The 20,446-nt window shown below is 51.8% G+C and overlaps 5 pseudogenes; all 5 read left to right on the top strand.

Moving 5' to 3' along the window:
- Positions 1-2,071: 2,071 nt before the first annotated feature.
- LOC144674493 (U2 spliceosomal RNA) lies at positions 2,072-2,252 on the top strand (annotated as a pseudogene).
- Positions 2,253-5,602: 3,350 nt separating this feature from the next.
- On the top strand, positions 5,603-5,781 carry LOC144674485 (U2 spliceosomal RNA; annotated as a pseudogene).
- Positions 5,782-9,128: 3,347 nt separating this feature from the next.
- On the top strand, positions 9,129-9,306 carry LOC144674506 (U2 spliceosomal RNA; annotated as a pseudogene).
- Positions 9,307-12,659: 3,353 nt separating this feature from the next.
- LOC144674496 (U2 spliceosomal RNA) lies at positions 12,660-12,837 on the top strand (annotated as a pseudogene).
- Positions 12,838-19,678: 6,841 nt separating this feature from the next.
- LOC144674505 (U2 spliceosomal RNA) lies at positions 19,679-19,766 on the top strand (annotated as a pseudogene).
- The last annotated feature ends 680 nt before the right edge of the window (positions 19,767-20,446 follow it).

Genomic DNA, 20,446 nt, shown 5'->3' with positions numbered 1-20,446 from the left:
AAATTAGAAATTGGCGACCCATTTCACTGTTGAATATGGACTATAAGATTCTGTCCAAGGTCATCGCCAACCGGGTCAAATCCGCTCTGGAATTGGTGATTCACCCTGACCAGACCTGCTCTGTGCCAGGCAGGAAGATCTCTGACAGCCTGGCGCTGCTCAGGGATACGATTGCCTATGTACAGGACAGGGGTGTGGATACCTGCCTCATCAGCTTGGATCAGGAGAAGGCCTTTGACAGAATATCGCACACCTACATGGGGGATGTGCTCTCCAAAATGGGCTTTGGGGAGGGAATTCGAAATTGGATCCAACTGCTCTACACTAACATCAGTAGCGCAGTCTCAATCAATGGATGGGAAACGGATAGCTTTCCGATTAAATCTGGAGTCAGGCAGGGCTGTCCTCTCTCGCCTGTCCTTTTCGTGTGTTGCATAGAACCCTTTGCCGAGTCCATCAGGAAGGATCCGGGCATAAGAGGAGTGACGATCCCAGGCAGTGGAGGCACTCAGGTAAAAGCCTCCCTGTACATGGACGACGTCGCCGTCTTCTGCTCGGATCCGCTGTCGGTGCGCAGACTGATGCACGTCTGCGACCAGTTCGAACTGGCCTCGGGAGCCAAGGTAAATCGTGGGAAGAGCGAGGCCATGTTCTTTGGGAACTGGGCTGACCGATCCTTTGTCCCCTTCACTGTCAGGGCTGACGGCCTGAAGGTGCTGGGGATATGGTTCGGAGGGACCGGGGCATGCGTTAGAAACTGGAAGGAGCGAGTGGCTATGGTGAAGAGGAAACTGGGCATGTGGGATCGACGCTCCCTCTCCATTGCGGGTAAGAACCTGGTCATCAGGTGTGAGGTACTCTCGCTGTTGCTGTACGTGGCGCAGGTCTGGCCCATTCCAGACTCCTGCGCGACGGCGATCACTCGAGCCATCTTCCGCTTTATCTGGAGGTCGAAAATGGATCGGGTCCGCAGGGACGCGATGTACAAGCCTCTAGATAAAGGGGGAAAAAACGTGCCCAACATCGCCCTCATACTGATGGCCACCTTTGTGTGCGGCTGCATCAAGCGGTGCGTAGACCCTCAGTACGCAAACACCAAGTGTCACTACGTGCTGAGGTTCTACCTGTCCCCGGTGTTGCGAAGGATGGGTCTGGCCACGCTGCCGCGGAACGCTCCAAGTAGTTGGACCGTGCCGTACCACCTGTCCCTGGTGGAAAAATTTATGCAGAAAAACACCTTTGACCACAAGTCCATCAGGCAGTGGTCAGCACGTAACGTCCTAGAGGCCCTGAGGGAAAAGGAGAGGGTGGACCCTGTGGGATGGTTCCCCGAGCAGACTGTCAAAGTCATTTGGCAGAATGCCTCATCGCCAGAACTTTCCAACAAGCACCAAGACGTAGCTTGGCTGGTGGTGAGAAAGGCCCTCCCCGTCAGATCCTTCCTACACGCCAGGAAGCTCACCCCCTCTGCACGTTGCCCTCGAGGTGGCTGTGGTGGGGAAGAGACCGTTGTCCACCTCCTTGTGGATTGTGCCTTTGCAAAGAAAGTCTGGAGAGAGATGCAGTGGTTGCTGTCGAGGTTCATCCCGAGCAGTTCTGTGACACAGGACTCTGTGCTCTACGGGCTGTTCCCAGGGACACACACCGAGACAAACATCGACTGCAGCTGGAGGATCATCAACTCGGTGAAAGAGGCGCTTTGGTCTGCCCGAAACTTGTTGGTCTTCCAGCACAAAGAGTTGTCCCCGACCGATTGTTGTGGACTGGCACAATCCAAAGTCCAGGACTACGTGCTGAGGGACGCACTAAAGCTTGGGGCAGCTGCCGCAAAGGCGCAATGGGGAAGGGTCGCTGTCTAAGACCTTTCTACCACAGCGCACCGAGAGACTGGGAACTGTTTAGAGCCCCTCGGGCTGTACAGATCAAAATGAAAGGCTGTAAATGACTGTAATATTGTTTGTACTGATGCACCTGGTGATACATTTTGTAAAAGTGTAACCTGGATTGTACCCTTGTAATGTTGTTTTTGAAATGGTTTTGAATGTGATTGAAGATATTTTATGAATAAAGTATATTTTTACAAAAAAAAAAAAAAAAAATCTGTTCTTATCAGTTTAATATCTGATACGTCCCTTATCTGGGGACCATATATTAAATTGATTTTTGGAGCAGGGAGATGGAATAGGGGCTTGCTCCGTCCACTCCACGCATCGACCCGGTATTGCAGTATCTCTGGGAACGGTGCACCCTCCCCTTTCCAGGGGATTTTCAATGCTAAAAATAGTTTTCTTACAAACATCTGCTTTCTCTACTTCTCAACATGTACATGTTCCAAAATCCAACTTTCTTTCTTTCTCTCTCTCTCTCTCTCTCTCTCTCACTCACTCACTCACCCGCAGCAGCTACACACAAAAAACACGCACTCTCACCCAACACTCGCCGGCAGGGCCGGCAGCAGATTGGACGCTACGTCCAGATCCCTGATGGAAACAGTTAAGGATGCCAAGCTGCACGACGTCTTCAGCAACCCTGCAGACGGAGCGCAGCGTAGATACACCTGGTCGCGGCCAGACGGGTCCATTCGTTCCAGGATAGACTTCCTGTTTGTGTCCCGTGCATTCACAGTCAGATCCACCGAGGTCAAGCCGGTGTTCTTCTCTGACCACTGCCTCCTACTGGCGGACTGCCACTTGGAGGAAGACCTGAGGGTGGGCAGGGGGGCATGGAAGCTAAATGTGCAACTGCTGACCCCAGAGAACATTGAGGAGCTCAAGAGGGATTACAAAGGTTGGAGAACCGTGAAACCCCTCTTTGAGTCCCTGACACACTGGTGGGAAGTGATCAAGGGAAGCATCAAGAGGTTCTTCATCCTCAAAGGCACCCAGAAAGCTAGAAAGGAACAGAGGGAAATGTCCCGACTCCAGGAAAAGATGCAGAATCTGCTCCGGCTGCAGTCGATGGGGGTCGATGTCAAGGAGGAGCTCCAAGAGGTGAAGGGCCAGCAAGCCTCGCACTTTGCCTCGGAGGCCTCCAAGATCATCTTCCGTTCCAGAGTCCGCTCCGTGGAGCAGGATGAGACGTGCTCACGTTTCTTCTTCCAAAAGGTACACAGAGAGCGCTCTGTGATCAGCAGCCTGAAGGAAGAAGACGGCTCAGTAAAGTCATCACGGTCCGACATTCTGAGGATCAGCAAATCCTTTTATGCCGGACTGTATGACGTGAAGCCCACGGACAGCACGGCCTCCCAGTCCTTCCTGTCCTCTATCACGGAGGTCTTAGACCACAGTACGCGGGAGAGCCTGGACAAACCGCTAACTCCTGAGGAACTGACTAAGGCCCTCGAGTCCTTCGAGAAGAGTAAAACCCCCGGAAGCGACGGCTTGCCGGCGGAGTTGTATTCGGCTCTGTGGGACTTGATCGGCCCAGACCTGCTACGAGTGTACGAGAGTATGCTCCTGGCCGGTAGTATGTCAGAATCCATGAGGAAAGGCATCATCACCCTCATCTACAAGCACAAGGGGGAAAGGGAGGAAATTAGAAATTGGCGACCCATTTCACTGTTGAATGTGGACTATAAGATTCTGTCCAAGGTCATCGCCAATCGGGTCAAATCCGCTCTGGAATTGGTGATTCACCCTGACCAGACCTGCTCTGTGCCAGGCAGGAAGATCTCTGACAGCCTGGCGCTGCTCAGGGATACGATTGCCTATGTACAGGACAGGGGTGTGGATACCTGCCTCATCAGCTTGGATCAGGAGAAGGCCTTTGACAGAATATCGCACACCTACATGGGGGATGTGCTCTCCAAAATGGGCTTTGGGGAGGGAATTCGAAATTGGATCCAACTGCTCTACACTAACATCAGTAGCGCAGTGTCAATCATTGGGTGGGAAACAGATAGCTTCCCGATCAAATCTGGAGTCAGGCAGGGCTGTCCTCTCTCGCCTGTCCTTTTCGTGTGTTGCATAGAACCCTTTGCCGAGTCCATCAGGAAGGATCCGGGCATAAGAGGAGTGACGATCCCAGGCAGTGGAGGCACTCAGGTAAAAGCCTCCCTGTACATGGACGACGTCGCCGTCTTCTGCTCGGATCCGCTGTCGGTGCGCAGACTGATGCACATCTGCGACCAGTTCGAACTGGCCTCGGGAGCCAAGGTAAATCGTGGGAAGAGCGAGGCCATGTTCTTTGGGAACTGGGCTGACCGATCCTTTGTCCCCTTCACTGTCAGGGCTGACGGCCTGAGGGTGCTGGGGATATGGTTCGGAGGGACCGGGGCATGCGTTAGAAACTGGAAGGAGCGAGTGGCTATGGTGAAGAGGAAACTGGGCATGTGGGATCGACGCTCCCTCTCCGTTGCGGGTAAGAACCTGGTCATCAGGTGTGAGGTACTCTCGCTGTTGCTGTACGTGGCGCAGGTCTGGCCCATTCCAGACTCCTGCGCGACGGCGATAACTCGAGCCATCTTCCGCTTTATCTGGAGGTCGAAAATGGATCGTGTCCGCAGGGACGCGATGTACAAGCCTCTAGATAAAGGGGGAAAAAACGTGCCCAACATCGCCCTCATACTGATGGCCACCTTTGTGTGCGGCTGCATCAAGCGGTGCGTAGACCCTCAGTACGCAAACACCAAGTGTCACTACGTGCTGAGGTTCTACCTGTCCCCGGTGTTGCGAAGGATGGGTCTGGCCACGCTGCCGCGGAACGCTCCAAGTAGTTGGACCGCGCCGTACCACCTGTCCCTGGTGGAAAAATTGATGCAGAAAAACACCTTTGACCACAAGTCCATCAGGCAGTGGTCAGCACGTAACGTCCTAGAGGCCCTGAGGGATAAGGAGAGGGTGGACCCTGTGGGATGGTTCCCCGAGCAGACTGTCAAAGTCATTTGGCAGAATGCCTCATCGCCAGAACTTTCCAACAAGCACCAAGACGTAGCTTGGCTGGTGGTGAGAAAGGCTCTCCCCGTCAGATCCTTCCTACACGCCAGGAAGCTCACCCCCTCTGCACGTTGCCCTCGAGGTGGCTGTGGTGGGGAAGAGACCGTTGTCCACCTCCTTGTGGATTGTGCCTTTGCAAAGAAAGTCTGGAGAGAGATGCAGTGGTTGCTGTCGAGGTTCATCCCGAGCAGTTCTGTGAGACAGGACTCTGTGCTCTACGGGCTGTTCCCAGGGACACACACCGAGACAAACATCGACTGCAGCTGGAGGATCATCAACTCGGTGAAAGAGGCGCTTTGGTCTGCCCGAAACTTCTTGGTCTTCCAGCACAAAGAGTTGTCCCCGACCGATTGTTGCGGACTGGCACAATCCAAAGTCCAGGACTACGTGCTGAGGGACGCACTAAAGCTTGGGGCAGCTGCCGCAAAGGCGCAATGGGGAAGGGTCGCTGTCTAAGACCTTTCTACCACAGCGCACCGAGAGACTGGGAACTGTTTAGAGCCCCTCGGGCTGTACAGATCAAAATGAAAGGCTGTAAATGACTGTAATATTGTTTGTACTGATGCACCTGGTGATACATTTTGTAAAAGTTTAACCTGGATTGTACCCTTGTAATGTTGTTTTTGAAATGGTTTTGAATGTGATTGAAGATATTTTATGAATAAAGTATATTTTTACAAAAAAAAAAAAAAAATCTGTTCTTATCAGTTTAATATCTGATACGTCCCTTATCTGGGGACCATATATTAAATTGATTTTTGGAGCAGGGAGATGGAATAGGGGCTTGCTCCGTCCACTCCACGCATCGACCCGGTATTGCAGTATCTCTGGGAACGGTGCACCCTCCCCTTTCCAGGGGATTTTCAATGCTAAAAATAGTTTTCTTACAAACATCTGCTTTCTTTACTTCTCAACATGTACATGTTCCAAAATCCAACTTTCTTTCTTCTCTCTCTCTCTCTCTCTCTCTCTCTCTCACTCACTCACCCGCAGCAGCTACACACAAAAAACACGCACTCTCACCCAACACTCGCCGGCAGGGCCGGCAGCAGATTGGACGCTACGTCCAGATCCCTGACGGAAACAGTTAAGGATGCCAAGCTGCACGACGTCTTCAGCAACCCTGCAGACGGAGCGCAGCGTAGATACACCTGGTCGCGGCCAGACGGGTCCATTCGTTCCAGGATAGACTTCCTGTTTGTGTCCCGTGCATTCACAGTCAGATCCACCGAGGTCAAGCCGGTGTTCTTCTCTGACCACTGCCTCCTACTGGCGGACTGCCACTTGGAGGAAGACCTGAGGGTGGGCAGGGGGGCATGGAAGCTAAATGTGCAACTGCTGACCCCAGAGAACATTGAGGAGCTCAAGAGGGATTACAAAGGTTGGAGAACCGTGAAACCCCTCTTTGAGTCCCTGACACACTGGTGGGAAGCGATCAAGGGAAGCATCAAGAGGTTTTTCATCCTCAAAGGCACCCAGAAAGCTAGAAAGGAACAGAGGGAAATGTCCCGACTCCAGAAAAAGATGCAGAATCTGCTGCGGCTGCAGTCGATGGGGGTCGATGTCAAGGAGGAGCTCCAAGAGGTGAAGGGCCAGCAAGCCTCGCACTTTGCCTCGGAGGCCTCCAAGATCATCTTCCGTTCCAGAGTCCGCTCCGTGGAGCAGGATGAGACGTGCTCACGTTTCTTCTTCCAAAAGGTACACAGAGAGCGCTCTGTGATCAGCAGCCTGAAGGAAGAAGACGGCTCAGTAAAGTCATCACGGTCCGACATTCTGAGGATCAGCAAATCCTTTTATGCCGGACTGTATGACGTGAAGCCCACGGACAGCACGGCCTCCCAGTCCTTCCTGTCCTCTATCACGGAGGTCTTAGACCACAGTACGCGGGAGAGCCTGGACAAACCGCTAACTCCTGACGAACTGACTAAGGCCCTCGAGTCCTTCGAGAAGAGTAAAACCTCCGGAAGCGACGGCTTGCCGGCGGAGTTGTATTGGGCTCTGTGGGACTTGATCGGGCCAGACCTGCTAGGAGTGTACGAGAGTATGCTCCTGGCCGGTAGTATGTCAGAATCCATGAGGAAAGGCATCATCACCCTCATCTACAAGCACAAGGGGGAAAGGGAGGAAATTAGAAATTGGCGACCCATTTCACTGTTGAATGCGGACTATAAGATTCTGTCCAAGGTCATCGCCAACCGGGTCAAATCCGCTCTGGAATTGGTGATTCACCCTGACCAGACCTGCTCTGTGCCAGGCAGGAAGATCTCTGACAGCCTGGCGCTGCTCAGGGATACGATTGCCTATGTACAGGACAGGGGTGTGGATACCTGCCTCATCAGCTTGGATCAGGAGAAGGCCTTTGACAGAATATCGCACACCTACATGGGGGATGTGCTCTCCAAAATGGGCTTTGGGGAGGGAATTCGAAATTGGATCCAACTGCTCTACACTAACATCAGTAGCGCAGTGTCAATCATTGGGTGGGAAACAGATAGCTTTCCGATTAAATCTGGAGTCAGGCAGGGCTGTCCTCTCTCGCCTGTCCTTTTCGTGTGTTGCATAGAACCCTTTGCCGAGTCCATCAGGAAGGATCCGGGCATAAGAGGAGTGACGATCCCAGGCAGTGGAGGCACTCAGGTAAAAGCCTCCCTGTACATGGACGACGTCGCCGTCTTCTGCTCGGATCCGCTGTCGGTGCGCAGACTGATGCACATCTGCGACCAGTTCGAACTGGCCTCGGGAGCCCATAAATCGTGGGAAGAGCGAGGCCATGTTCTTTGGGAACTGGGCTGACCGATCCTTTGTCCCCTTCACTGTCAGGGCTGACGGCCTGCGGGTGCTGGGGATATGGTTCGGAGGGACCGGGGCATGCGTTAGAAACTGGAAGGAGCGAGTGGCTATGGTGAAGAGGAAACTGGGCATGTGGGAGCGACGCTCCCTCTCCATTGCGGGTAAGAACCTGGTCATCAGGTGTGAGGTACTCTCGCTGTTGCTGTACGTGGCGCAGGTCTGGCCCATTCCAGACTCCTGCGCGACGGCGATCACTCGAGCCATCTTCCGCTTTATCTGGAGGTCGAAAATGGATCGTGTCCGCAGGGACGCGATGTATAAGCCTCTAGATAAAGGGGGAAAAAACGTGCCCAACATCGCCCTCATCCTGATGGCCACCTTTGTGTGCGGCTGCATCAAGCGGTGCGTAGACCCTCAGTACGCAAACACCAAGTGTCACTACGTGCTGAGGTTCTACCTGTCCCCGGTGTTGCGAAGGATGGGTCTGGCCACGCTGCCGCGGAACGCTCCAAGTAGTTGGACCGTGCCGTACCACCTGTCCCTGGTGGAAAAATTGATGCAGAAAAACACCTTTGACCACAAGTCCATCAGGCAGTGGTCAGCACGTAACGTCCTAGAGGCCCTGAGGGATAAGGAGAGGGTGGACCCTGTGGGATGGTTCCCCGAGCAGACTGTCAAAGTCATTTGGCAGAATGCCTCATCGCCAGAACTTTCCAACAAGCACCAAGACGTAGCTTGGCTGGTGGTGAGAAAGGCCCTCCCCGTCAGATCCTTCCTACACGCCAGGAAGCTCACCCCCTGTGCACCTTGCCCTCGAGGTGGCTGTGGTGGGGAAGAGACCGTTGTTCACCTCCTTGTGGATTGTGCCTTTGCAAAGAAAGTCTGGAGAGAGATGCAGTGGTTGCTGTCGAGGTTCATCCCGAGCAGCTCTGTGAGACAGGACTCTGTGCTCTACGGGCTGTTCCCAGGTACACACACCGAGACAAACATCAACTGCAGCTGGAGGATCATCAACTCAGTGAAAGAGGCGCTTTGGTCTGCCCGAAACTTGTTGGTCTTCCAGCACAAAGAGTTGTCCCCGACCGATTGTTGCGGACTGGCACAATCCAAAGTCCAGGACTACGTGCTGAGGGACGCACTAAAGCTTGGGGCAGCTGCCGCAAAGGCGCAATGGGGAAGGGTCGCTGTCTAAGACCTTTCTACCACAGCGCACCGAGAGACTGGGAACTGTTTAGAGCCCCTCGGGCTGTACAGATCAAAATGAAAGGCTGTAAATGAGTGTAATATTGTTTGTACTGATGCACCTGGTGATACATTTTGTAAAAGTTTAACCTGGATTGTACCCTTGTAATGTTGTTTTTGAAATGGTTTTGAATGTGATTGAAGATATTTTATGAATAAAGTATATTTTTACAAAAAAAAAAAAAAATCTGTTCTTATCAGTTTAATATCTGATACGTCCCTTATCTGGGGACCATATATTAAATTGATTTTTGGAGCAGGGAGATGGAATAGGGGCTTGCTCCGTCCACTCCACGCATCGACCCGGTATTGCAGTATCTCTGGGAACGGTGCACCCTCCCCTTTCCAGGGGATTTTCAATGCTAAAAATAGTTTTCTTACAAACATCTGCTTTCTTTACTTCTCAACATGTACATGTTCCAAAATCCAACTTTCTTTCTTTCTCTCTCTCTCTCTCTCTCTCTCTCTCACTCACTCACTCACCCGCAGCAGCTACACACAAAAAACACGCACTCTCACCCAACACTCGCTGGCAGGGCCGGCAGCAGATTGGACGCTACGTCCAGATCCCTGATGGAAACAGTTAAGGATGCCAAGCTGCACGACGTCTTCAGCAACCCTGCAGACGGAGCGCAGCGTAGATACACCTGGTCGCGGCCAGACGGGTCCATTCGTTCCAGGATAGACTTCCTGTTTGTGTCCCGTGCATTCACAGTCAGATCCACCGAGGTCAAGCCGGTGTTCTTCTCTGACCACTGCCTCCTACTGGCGGACTGCCACTTGGAGAAGGACCTGAGGGTGGGCAGGGGGGCATGGAAGCTAAATGTGCAACTGCTGACCCCAGAGAACATTGAGGAGCTCAAGAGGGATTACAAAGGTTGGAGAACCGTGAAACCCCTCTTTGAGTCCCTGACACACTGGTGGGAAGCGATCAAGGGAAACATCAAGAGGTTTTTCATCCTCAAAGGCACCCAGAAAGCTAGAAAGGAACAGAGGGAAATGTCCCGACTCCAGAAAAAGATGCAGAATCTGCTGCGGCTGCAGTCGATGGGGGTCGATGTCAAGGAGGAGCTCCAAGAGGTGAAGGGCCAGCAAGCCTCGCACTTTGCCTCGGAGGCCTCCAAGATCATCTTCCGTTCCAGAGTCCGCTCCATGGAGCAGGATGAGACGTGCTCACGTTTCTTCTTCCAAAAGGTACACAGAGAGCGCTCTGTGATCAGCAGCCTGAAGGAAGAAGACGGCTCAGTAAAGTCATCACGGTCCGACATTCTGAGGATCAGCAAATCCTTTTATGCCGGATTGTATGACGTGAAGCCCACGGACAGCACGGCCTCCCAGTCCTTCCTGTCCTCTATCACGGAGGTCTTAGACCACAGTACGCGGGAGAGCCTGGACAAACCGCTAACTCCTGAAGAACTGACTAAGGCCCTCGAGTCCTTGGAGAAGAGTAAAACCCCCGGAAGCGATGGCTTGCCGACGGAGTTGTATTCGGCTCTGTGGGACTTGATCGGCCCAGACCTGCTAGGAGTGTACGAGAGTATGCTCCTGGCCGGTAGTATGTCAGAATCCATGAGGAAAGGCATCATCACCCTCATCTACAAGCACAAGGGGGAAAGGGAGGAAATTAGAAATTGGCGACCCATTTCACTGTTGAATGTGGACTATAAGATTCTGTCCAAGATCATCGCCAACCGGGTCAAATCCGCTCTGGAATTGGTGATTCACCCTGACCAGACCTGCTCTGTGCCAGGCAGGAAGATCTCTGACAGCCTGGCGCTGCTCAGGGATATGATTGCCTATGTACAGGACAGGGGGGTGGATACCTGCCTCATCAGCTTGGATCAGGAGAAGGCCTTTGACAGAATATCGCACACCTACATGGGGGATGTGCGCTCCAAAATGGGGTTTGGGGAGGGAATTCGAAATTGGATCCAACTGCTCTACACTAACATCAGTAGCGCAGTCTCAATCAATGGGTGGGAAACGGATAGCTTTCCGATTAAATCTGGAGTCAGGCAGGGCTGTCCTCTCTCGCCTGTCCTTTTCGTGTGTTGCATAGAACCCTTTGCCGAGTCCATCAGGAAGGATCCGGGCATAAGAGGAGTGACGATCCCAGGCAGTGGAGGCACTCAGGTAAAAGCCTCCCTGTACATGGACGACGTCGCCGTCTTCTGCTCGGATCCGCTGTCGGTGCGCAGACTGATGCACATCTGCGACCAGTTCGAACTGGCCTCGGGAGCCAAGGTAAATCGTGGGAAGAGCGAGGCCATGTTCTTTGGGAACTGGGCTGACCGATCCTTTGTCCCCTTCACTGTCAGGGCTGACGGCCTGAAGGTGCTGGGGATATGGTTCGGAGGGACCGGGGCATGCGTTAGAAACTGGAAGGAGCGAGTGGCTATGGTGAAGAGGAAACTGGGCATGTGGGAGCGACGCTCCCTCTCCATTGCGGGTAAGAACCTGGTCATCAGGTGTGAGGTACTCTCGCTGTTGCTGTACGTGGCGCAGGTCTGGCCCATTCCAGACTCCTGCGCGACGGCGATCACTCGAGCCATCTTCCGCTTTATCTGGAGGTCGAAAATGGATCGTGTCCGCAGGGACGCGATCTACAAGCCTCTAGATAAAGGGGGAAAAAACGTGCCCAACATCGCCCTCATACTGATGGCCACCTTTGTGTGCGGCTGCATCAAGCGGTGCGTAGACCCTCAGTACGCAAACACCAAGCGTCACTACGTGCTGAGGTTCTACCTGTCCCCGGTGTTGCGAAGGATGGGTCTGGCCACGCTGCCGCGGAACGCTCCAAGTAGTTGGACCGTGCCGTACCACCTGTCCCTGGTGGAAAAATTGATGCAGAAAAACACCTTTGACCACAAGTCCATCAGGCAGTGGTCAGCACGTAACGTCCTAGAGGCCCTGAGGGATAAGGAGAGGGTGGACCCTGTGGGATGGTTCCCCGAGCAGACTGTCAAAGTCATTTGGCAGAATGCCTCATCGCCAGAACTTTCCAACAAGCACCAAGACGTAGCTTGGCTGGTGGTGAGAAAGGCCCTCCCCGTCAGATCCTTCCTACACGCCAGGAAGCTCACCCCCTCTGCACGTTGCCCTCGAGGTGGCTGTGGTGGGGAAGAGACCGTTGTCCACCTCCTTGTGGATTGTGCCTTTGCAAAGAAAGTCTGGAGAGAGATGCAGTGGTTGCTGTCGAGGTTCATCCCGAGCAGTTCTGTGACACAGGACTCTGTGCTCTACGGGCTGTTCCCAGGGACACACACCGAGACAAACATCAACTGCAGCTGGAGGATCATCAACTCGGTGAAAGAGGCGCTTTGGTCTGCCCGAAACTTGTTGGTCTTCCAGCACAAAGAGTTGTCCCCGACCGATTGTTGCGGACTGGCACAATCCAAAGTCCAGGACTACGTGCTGAGGGACGCACTAAAGCTTGGGGCAGCTGCCGCAAAGGCGCAATGGGGAAGGGTCGCTGTCTAAGACCTTTCTACCACAGCGCACCGAGAGACTGGGAACTGTTTAGAGCCCCTCGGGCTGTACAGATCAAAATGAAAGGCTGTAAATGATTGTAATATTGTTTGTACTAATGCACCTGGTGATACATTTTGTAAAAGTTTAACCCTGGATTGTACCCTTGTAAGGTTGTTTTTGAAATGGTGTGGAATGTGATTGAAGATATTTTATGAATAAAGTATATTTTTACAAAATAAAAAAAAAATCTGTTCTTATCAGTTTAATATCTGATACGTCCCTTATCTGGGGACCATATATTAAATTGATTTTTGGAGCAGGGAGATGGAATAGGGGCTTGCTCCGTCCACTCCACGCATCGACCCGGTATTGCAGTATCTCTGGGAACGGTGCACCCTCCCCTTTCCAGGGGATTTTCAATGCTAAAAATAGTTTTCTTACAAACATCTGCTTTCTTTACTTCTCAACATGTACATGTTCCAAAATCCAACTTTCTTTCTTTCTCTCTCTCTCTCTCTCTCTCTCACTCACTCACTCACCCGCAGCAGCTACACACAAAAAACACGCACTCTCACCCAACACTCGCCGGCAGGGCCGGCAGCAGATTGGACGCTACGTCCAGATCCCTGATGGAAACAGTTAAGGATGCCAAGCTGCACGACGTCTTCAGCAACCCTGCAGACCGAGCGCAGCGTAGATACACCTGGTCGCGGCCAGACGGGTCCATTCGTTCCAGGATAGACTTCCTGTTTGTGTCCCGTGCATTCACAGTCAGATCCACCGAGGTCAAGCCGGTGTTCTTCTCTGACCACTGCCTCCTACTGGCGGACTGCCACTTGGAGAAGGACCTGAGGGTGGGCAGGGGGGCATGGAAGCTAAATGTGCAACTGCTGACCCCAGAGAACATTGAGGAGCTCAAGAGGGATTACAAAGGTTGGAGAACCGTGAAACCCCTCTTTGAGTCCCTGACACACTGGTGGGAAGCGATCAAGGGAAACATCAAGAGGTTTTTCATCCTCAAAGGCACCCAGAAAGCTAGAAAGGAACCGAGGGAAATGTCCCGACTCCAGAAAAAGATGCAGAATCTGCTCCGGCTGCAGTCGATGGGGGTCGATGTCAAGGAGGAGCTCCAAGAGGTGAAGGGCCAGCAAGCCTCGCACTTTGCCTCGGAGGCCTCCAAGATCATCTTCCGTTCCAGAGTCCGCTCCATGGAGCAGGATGAGACGTGCTCACGTTTCTTCTTCCAAAAGGTACACAGAGAGCGCTCTGTGATCAGCAGCCTGAAGGAAGAAGACGGCTCAGTAAAGTCATCACGGTCCGACATTGTGAGGATCAGCAAATCCTTTTATGCCGGATTGTATGACGTGAAGCCCACGGACAGCACGGCCTCCCAGTCCTTCCTGTCCTCTATCACGGAGGTCTTAGACCACAGTACGCGGGAGAGCCTGGACAAACCGCTAACTCCTGATGAACTGACTAAGGCCCTCGAGTCCTTGGAGAAGAGTAAAACCCCCGGAAGCGACGGCTTGCCGACGGAGTTGTATTCGGCTCTGTGGGACTTGATCGGCCCAGACCTGCTAGGAGTGTACGAGAGTATGCTCCTGGCCGGTAGTATGTCAGAATCCATGAGGAAAGGCATCATCACCCTCATCTACAAGCACAAGGGGGAAAGGGAGGAAATTAGAAATTGGCGACCCATTTCGCTGTTGAATGTGGACTATAAGATTCTGTCCAAGGTCATCGCCAACCGGGTCAAATCCGCTCTGGAATTGGTGATTCACCCTGACCAGACCTGCTCTGTGCCAGGCAGGAAGATCTCTGACAGCCTGGCGCTGCTCAGGGATACGATTGCCTATGTACAGGACAGGGGTGTGGATACCTGCCTCATCAGCTTGGATCAGGAGAAGGCCTTTGACAGAATATCGCACACCCACATGGTAGATGTGCGCTCCAAAATGGGGTTTGGGGAGGGAATTCGAAATTGGATCCAACTGCTCTACACTAACATCAGTAGCGCAGTCTCAATCAACGGGTGGGAAACAGATAGCTTTCCGATTAAATCTGGAGTCAGGCAGGGCTGTCCTCTCTCGCCTGTTCTTTTCGTGTGTTGCATAGAACCCTTTGCCGAGTCCATCAGGAAGGATCCGGGCATAAGAGGAGTGACGATCCCAGGCAGTGGAGGCATTCAGGTAAAAGCCTCCCTGTACATGGACGACGTCGCCGTCTTCTGGTCGGATCCGCTGTCGGTGCGCAGACTGATCCACATCTGCGACAAGATAGGATATAAAGCAGTGTAAAGTAAGTTAATAACAAATTGAGAAAGTAAATATGGAACACAAAATATTTTAAAACGAGGGCACAGGTTAAAAACATGATCCTAATTTCTGTTGAACTGAATGAGGCGAGTCATTACAGTGCGTGACCGATTTGTTTAAGTGTGCGGGCCCATTAAATTTTTTGCACAGCCGCGCAAATTTAAAGGGGCTTATGTGGCGGTGTGTCTGTGAGGAAACGTTGACTGTGACCTCTCCTCATATCTTGTATCCCACTGTGAAACCATCTTCAGCTCCCAAATTGCACTCAGACAATGTGCTACATTTGCATATTGTGCAGGAGTCGGGGGAGGGGTCATGGGGCTGCCCCTTGTCTCTGTACTTGAAAACTGTCTCTAATGGCAGCCAGGCAGCAACTGTTGTGCTTACTCAAAGCCAACCTGAAGAAAAGGCAAGACATGTTGGGTGCTGAGAGGGAGAAGCATTGCCACTTTAGGTTCTACTTGGATTTTACTGAGGTAAAAGGTGATTGAAAAAGTCAAGCATTTCTCCCCTAGCAGTTACCACTGAGGACAAATAATAGCGAGCGCTGATCTGTCACTGAGCACTGAGGCCGGCCAAGGGGAGGCATCTGAAAGCTGCAGAGAAAGCAAGAAGCCAGGATGGACGACTGAGAATACAGAAAAATACTGGCTGAGGTAGACAGCAAAAACTGTGACACAAGCTCAGGTAAGCGTGGTGTTTTGCAGTTCAAGTGCATCACTTTGTGACAGTATAGATATTTTTCACTTTCCTAGGATAAGGCTGTTCCCTTTCTAGAAGTTAGAAGCAGCCGTGCAGATGTATTTTCTGCGCTCCTTTGCTTGCCTGCTGAATAGGACTGATTGGAGGTGAAAAGGTGATTAAAAGAGAGCCGACATCATTGCAGGCTGGCAGATACTGTGCTGTGCTGTGCTGTGCTGTGCACGCAGGTGGTTTTGTTGTTTGGCTTGTATGTGACTTCTGGTTGAAGCTGAAAGATTTCTAAAATTTTGAAGGAAATAATCTTTGAGAAGGGGAGAAACATTTTCAACATTTTAACAGGATCTAAGGCTGTTCACTGTGTCGTACCTGTACTTATCCTTGCTGCCACCTGTCTTCTCACTGCTGATCATCATCTTGTGTTATTATAATGATATAATGCATTGGACCTATTTACTGTGACTTCATAACATGACACATTTCCCTTCTGGTGATGTCATGCTGACATCCCGTAAAGGAAATAGACCAACAGTCAGCCCAAAAGAAGGCCCAATGCCAAGCAAAGGAAGCCCATAACGAGGATGCTAGACAGCTCGTACAAAAGAAAGCAGGGCATCAGGAAACAACTCAACAGCAGCTGACGTAGTACTCTCCAGGTTCAGTGCAGGAGAAGTACTGGAATCAGTAAAAACTAATGCCCCTACATGTACGAACATACAACTTAGGAGCAGGAGTAGGCCACTGGGCCCCAAGAGCCTGCTCCACTATTCAGAAGATCATGGCTGATCTGATTGCAACCTCAACCCCACATTCCTGCCTACCACCGATAACCTTCCACCCCGCCTTGTTAATCTATCCAGCTCTGTCTTGAAAATATTCAAAGACCCTGTTTCCACCACCTTTTGAGGAAGAGAGTTCCAAAGACTCACTACGCTCTGAGAGAAACGCTCCTGACTTTGCCTTCCCTGTAGATGTGGAAGGAGTTTAGCTGCATGCCAGGTCAGCCGGCAAGCTCCACAGACTGATCGGCGCAGGCTTGGAGGGCCGAAATACATGTTCCTGTGCTGTACGTTTTTTTTGTTCTTTGTTCTTTGACTGCCCAAACTGAAAGCAAAGACAAAAATACAGCAGGCCTCGATCGAAGAACTCCTCTGCGCTGTGAGCTAGTTGCTCACACGGAAACTCAGCTACAAAGACTCGTGGATTGTCTCTCATGCCTGTCACGTGTTCTCCCTTGTGACTGACCGTTTCTCGAAATTTCCCATTACCTGCCAGTTACACGACACATCTAGCGCAACCATTGCAGGAAGGAACATTGCAGACATTTCAAAATGGTCATAACAGACAGTCAGACAGTGCAATGGTATTTAAGTTGCCTACATAGATCATGTTTCACTCTGAGGTGCTTCAAGGCAAAAGTGATACATGTAGTATTCACTGGAAACATTCACCGTGTGTCTTACAGCCCGAGGAGCCTATGCAAATCCCAGCCCCTTGGTGCACTATGGCTGAAAGGTCGTAGACAGCCACCTTTCCCCATTGCGCCTCTGCCCCAAACTTTAGTGCGTCCCTCAGCACGTAGTCCTGGACCTTGGAATGTGCCAACTCTTTGCAATGGAAGACCAAGAAGTTTCAGGCAGCCAAAGAGCGTCTTTCACCGAGTTGATCCTCCGGCTGCAGTTGATGCTTGTCTCGGCGTGTGTCCCTGGGAACAGCCCGTAGAGCACAGTGTCCGGACCTGTGTCACGGAACTGCTCGGGATGAACCTCGACAAGAACCACGGCCACTCTCTTCAGACCTTTTCTGCAAAGGCAGATTCCACAAGGAGGTGGGCAACGGTCTCTTCCCCACCACAGCCACCTCGAGGGCAACGTGCAGAGGGGGTGAGGCTCCTGGCATGTAGGAAGGACCTGACGGCAAGGTCCTTTCTCACCACCAGCCAAGCTACGTCTTTGTGCTTGTTGGAAGGTTCTGGTGATGAGGCATTCTGCCAAATGACCCTGACAGTCTGTTCGGCGAACCATCCGACGGGATCCACCATCTCCTTTTCCCGCAGGGCCTCTAGGGTGATACGTGCTAACCACTGCCTGATGGACTTGCGGTTCCTCTGCATAATTTTTCCACACGGGACAGGTGATATGGCACTTGGAGCTTTCCGTGGCAGCGTGACCAGACCCATCCTTCGCAACACCAGGGACAGGTAGAACCTCAGCACGTAGTGACGCTTGGTGTTTGGGTCTACACACAGCTTGATACAGCCATACACAAAGGTGGCCATCAGGATGAGGGTGATGTTGGGCATGTTTTCTCCCCCTTCATCCAGAGGTTTTTTACATCATGTCCCTGCAAACATGGTCCACTTTTGACCTCCAGACAAAGCGGAAGTTGGCTCGCGTGATCGCCACAGCGCAGGAGTGAGGAATGGGCCAGACCTGCGCCATGTACAACACTGAGAGTGCCTCACGCCTGATGAGCAGGTTCTTACCCGCAATGGAGAGGGAGCTTTGCTCCCACAAGCCCAGTTCTTTTCTCACCATGGCTACTCGCTCCTTCCAGTTTCTAACGCATTCCCTGGTCCCTCCGAACCATATCCCCAGCAGCTTCAGGCAGTCTGACCTGCTGGTGAAAGGGACAAAGCTTAGTTCAGTTCCCAAAGGGCACGGCCTCGCTCTTGCCACGGTTTACCCTTGGCACCCGAGGCCGGTTCGAAGTGGTCGCAGGTGTTGATCGGTCTGCGCACCGATGTGTGAAAAGTGGGGAGTTGACCGTACTACCGCATCACCACACTGCCCCAGGTCCAATAGCATGGCGGAATGTATATACTGTAAAGTGCTTACTTATGAAATGTCAGCAAAGTAAACAAGGCTTGTGACGGCCTGTCACAATGCTACACCTTAGAGCGACAGCGCTCAGTGCAACCACTCCTTCACCAGCAGAATTACAGTGCGAACAACCCTTCCCAGTCATCATTGGACAAAAGGTATGACTACAACACCCAACCGATGGAACATGAAATCCGGCAGAAATCAGCAGCATCTGTCCAGAACCATGATCAGATCAAGTACGAGCACCCATTGTGAAGAAACCGATGGCGAATCAGGGAAGTACCAGAACAAGAAACACCAAGTAACCCCATCGCAAGCAGAACGCGATCTAAGACACGATCCCAGCGCAAGACTCCTACAGACAACCAGAATTGTGAGAACGTACGGCAATCTCAAACCAACTTCACAGTATCAACGAACCACCATTCCGTCCCAGGGACTCATAAGGTGATCACTTTGTACAATTGTAGGTTCAAACACAGAAGAGCAATTTGTTGTAATGTAAATAGTTCTTATTATTTAAGGGTACAGCTTGGAGTTGTTGTGGTATACCTTTAAAGAGCGTATCTAAAATTGCTGTGCATCGCCAGGCAGGGTGTGACGTGTATATACTCATGTATAATTCTCGGGCCGATGATAGGAGCTGTCCTAGAGACCTAGATATTGTTGTATATATTTCATCTCTTCAAATCAAAGAATTGAGTTAGCGATCCTCTTTGTGTCGTCGGTGTGTTTGCGTAAGGTGGAAAACACAACATGGAGGACCCCCATTTAAAGTGAATGGCAAAAGAACTAAGGCGACATGAGGAGAAACCTTCTTGCGCAGCGAGTGGTTAGAATCTGCAATGCACTGCCTGAGAGTGTGCTGGGGGCACTTTCAAGAGTGGCTTTCAAAAGAGAATCGGATAATTATCTGAAGAGAAAATATTTGCAGGGCTATGGGGAAAAGGCAGGTGAGTGGCACTAGGGGAGTTGCTCTTGCAAAGAGCTAGCACAGACACGACAGGCCGAATGGCCTCCTTTTCTGCTCTAACCAATCTAGGACTCTATGTGTGCAGCTCTGCACACTTGCTTGCTGCATTGTCACTCACGCCCTGCAAGACACGCAACTGCTTTCAAAAGCTTCTTCCACAGCAGCCTCTGACACTGACGTCCATGTGGATAGGCACAACCCTCTCCCATCTGATTGGTGGAATACTGCCGATCTACATAACTCTGATGCAGTCTCACTGAAAGAGAGAGAACAAAGGCAACTTTTCCAATTAGAAATCCCGGGACAAATATGCCAACAGTGAAACCGTCAGTGCTTAGATATATATATACATAAGTCTTTGAACGCTGTCAGTCTGCTTTAAAGGAGGGAAGGCAGATGGCACTCGGGGAAGTCAAGGGCGGCGCCGGCATCGCTTCTCGGCCTTTTGGCTAAGATCAAGTGTAGTATCTGTTCTACCACCCCCTGAACCTTCCAGTCCTCAGGACAGCGAATCAATGGAGGAGGAGGCAGCAGTGGAAAAGCAGCAGGGGGAGTGGCGGACGGTGAAGAACAAGAAAAGTAAGAGGGAGCGAAGAAGAAGCAAAGGCGTTTCCCAGAGAAGCGGCAAGAGGCGTCTCCCATCCGACACGGATGACAAGGGCAGCAGCTCTTCGGATGAGGAAGTGCCAGAGCGGCACCGACAGAAGAGGCGGCAAAGCTCCAGGGCGTTGGAGGACGAGACACCCGAGCTCCAGAAAATTGGAGACAACAAGGAGACCAACGCACCCCAACTTTGCCTGCAACCTGAGGAGGCCAGTGCACCACAGCCCCTGGAATCTGGGAGCAGTGAGGCAATCATCGCACCCCAGCTCCAGGAAGCCGGGAACAGCAACCCCCCAGAGGGGGTGAGTTTTGGAGAAGCTTCTCCAGCAAAGGTCATCTCAAAATCCGCTCACTACGTGAACCTCCAGATGCCACTGGAGCAGAACACGGCCAAGGAGATCTACCTCAGCCCATCCAAAGTGAAGGAATTTGAGCTCACTACGGGTATGAAGGAGCAGACTAAAGGTCTGGGACTCTCAGAGACAGTGGGTTTGGTAGGAGAATAAATGCTTTAATATGGGTTTAAAGATTGTATCCATAAATGTGCGTAGCATTAAATCTACTACGCGATGTGTTGCGACCTTGGACTACCTA

The sequence above is a fragment of the Cetorhinus maximus genome, unplaced genomic scaffold (assembly GCF_964194155.1).
Source record: "Cetorhinus maximus unplaced genomic scaffold, sCetMax3.hap1.1 HAP1_SCAFFOLD_680, whole genome shotgun sequence".
NCBI classification, from domain to species: domain Eukaryota; kingdom Metazoa; phylum Chordata; class Chondrichthyes; order Lamniformes; family Cetorhinidae; genus Cetorhinus; species Cetorhinus maximus.
This window is presented reverse-complemented; position numbering and strand designations above follow the sequence as displayed.